The following is a 3,094-nucleotide window of genomic DNA, read 5'->3' on the forward strand; positions in this document are numbered from 1 at the left end:
ATATACAAATACTTAGATACGTACGTATGTATACATATGCGAGTGTGTGTATGTGTGTATGTCTGTGATAAAAAAATAAAATAGATTTTAATGTAAAAAAGATAAACTAGGTTGTCGTAAAATATATAAGTATATAAAAGTACATAAAAATATTAAAATCATGTTTTCATATATACACAAACATATATTTATATATTTATATATGTATTTCTACTTACGTATGTATGTATATAGGTAAGTATGAATTTTACACAGCTGCATGAACTTTTAATATATTAATTATATTTTGCGCTAAACGAATTATTTCTTTTCATTCCAACTTCACATTATCATTATTTTGTTTAGTCATGTACAACGTGTTTTGCATAAACATATATCTATAAACACAAGTATGTGTGCATGTAGATATGTATTATATGTATATACATTGATGCTTGTTAACTGTTCATGTATTATTAATCTATATATTACTAGTCTATGTGTCTGTGTTTGGTCAAATATGAAACGAGTAATTAAATCTGAATGTAGGAGGTGGCATCAATAATTTCCCAGACTAATGGTGTAGCGTGCCAACAGAGGGGAGCACACGATTGCGCGTGCACTTAGAGCTACTAGTACCTTCATGAAGCAATGTGCCGCATATATATATATATATATATATACGAGGTGGTATTAAACAGTTTCCGGACTAGTTATGTTCAATGAAAAATTAACTTATTTACCTACGTTTAAACAGCATCTCCTTTAAAATAGTCACCTTGCGCGGCAATACACTGGTACTAGTATTCTTGTCATGTTTGGAATCCGGCCTGGAAGTCGTTTTCCGTATGCTAGTCGGGGATCTTCTGCAATTCGCTCTGGGACTCAATGCTAAAACGGCGATGCTTTAGCTGCATTTTCATTTTGGGGAAGAGAAGGATCACACCACAAGTGCTATATCTGGTGAATAAGGTGGGTGCGGGAGCGATAGTATGTTGCTTTTGGCGAAAAATTCAGGAATGAAGAGAGCTCGGTGACAGCGGATTGTCGTCGTAAAGAATCCAATTCTTCGCGCTCCAGAGATCCTGTTACTTTCGGCGAATGTCCTACATGAAACGCTTCAAAACATTGTAATAAAACTCTCGATTTGACGGTCTGAAACTGACGAATTCTCGGTGCACAATGCCACATATCCGGGGATGACGTTCGTGAGACGTCTTCCGATTGCTAATTGTCTTCCAGGGACGTTATTCTGCATTTGAAGCGCCCGTGCCACACGAAACATTGCGTACGAACTATTGCCTCGTCAGCGTAAGATTGCCGAAGCATGCTCAATATCTCTATAGCAAATTTCCCAAGTTTAACGCAAAATTTCACGTTGGCTGTTTATTCCAGCTTCCTAACCATGACAAAAAATCGCAGAATACATCATACACGTGGTCACAAAAACACAAATTCAACAAATTTGCGAAGTAAGCACAGTGATGTCATTCGGCACATTGCCTCATGAATGTCACTGGGCTCTCACTGTGCTCGCTACCGTATGCTGCCCTCTGTCGTGTTGTGTTTTTGGAAAAGAACAACTCCTGGCATTCGAGTTAGTGATGTGAAACGAATTTGAATTACTGCTGTTTCGAGCTAATTCTATATCTTTATTGAAATCTTCATGCGTGTCTCTGAAGCTGGGCAGCCTTCACGTATTCAATTTGCCAGCTAGAAAATGTGAATAATCAATATACGCCTAATTTCTTTCTTTCTTTCTTTCTTTCTTTCTTTCTTTCTTTCTTTCTTTCTTTCTTTCTTTCTTTCTTTCTTTCTTTCTTTCATTCTTTCTTTCTTTCTTTCTTTCTTTCTTTCTTTCTTTTTTTTTCTTTCTTTCTTTCTTTCTTTCTTTCTTTCTATCTTGCTCTCTCTCTTTCCCTCTAACTATCTGTCTGTCTGTCTGTTTGTCTATCTATCTATCTATCTATCTATCTATCTATCTATCTATCTATCTATCTCACCACAACTTCACGAAGGAGGGAACAAAGGAAGAAGTAGCACACAAACAGGTGCCAGTGTTAGCATGAACGCTAACACCGCCACCACCATCACCACCACCAACAACAACACCGTCTCAAAGGCTATGACCTCAAAGACAAACACCAACACCACCACCACAGCTTCACCGTCAACTACTACAACGGACGCCTCCACCACCACCACAGCCTCACCGTCAGCTACTACAACGAACGCCCCTGCCACCACTATAAACAGCACCACCACCAACACCACCACCACGAATTTTGCAGAAGCATTGAAACAAAGAAAAACAGTTCTACATTTCACACCAGAACAAATCAAACAAACCAAAGCCCTCTTAACAGAAAAGGGCTCAGGCCTACACCTAAACATACCACAAAACATCATAGAGAACACACGAAAGAGAACAATAATATACAAAATCTTAAATGCTAAAACACGCAGACCAGAGCAAGCACCCCAAGAACTTATTGAAATTTGTTTACGCCCGATATGGGATTCCCAAAGATATGTAAACTGGTGGAATAAATATGCTACAATCCAGGTTCGCTTCGACAGCGAAGAGAAAGCCAAAGAACTGTCGACACTCACACTACAGTGGGACAAACTAATCCTAATTCCGACCTACCTTGGGCAACGTGTGACCAAAGTTTCAATAAGGAATATCCCTCCTGAAATACAGGCACAATGGCTTTTGTCCGCCATTTCTTACCGCATGGAAGAGGACTTCAACATTCTCGAGTATGCCACTTATCAGGAACTAAAATGGTCCGGAAAAAGGATCGAAGTATTGCTCCAAATCAATGAGAGTCAAGTAAGCAACATCCCACACCATATTGATATGCCAGACGGCCATATTCTCTATCTAGTGGTAGAAGGTAGGAGGCCTCGCTGCTACCTGTGTGGCAGAGAAGGGCACCTCCGAACTAACTGCCCAACAACAAAGAAAAATCAACAAGAGCAAGAACAACAACCACAACAAGGAAAGAGTACAAGGAAAAAGGAACCTTTACTACCCACACCACCATCAACACAGAAAACAAGCAATGAGACACATCCAACAACACCAACAACACAGAAAACAAAAGAAACG

This window comes from Octopus bimaculoides, chromosome 6, assembly GCF_001194135.2.
Source record: "Octopus bimaculoides isolate UCB-OBI-ISO-001 chromosome 6, ASM119413v2, whole genome shotgun sequence".
In the NCBI taxonomy this organism is placed as follows: Eukaryota; Metazoa; Mollusca; class Cephalopoda; order Octopoda; family Octopodidae; genus Octopus; species Octopus bimaculoides.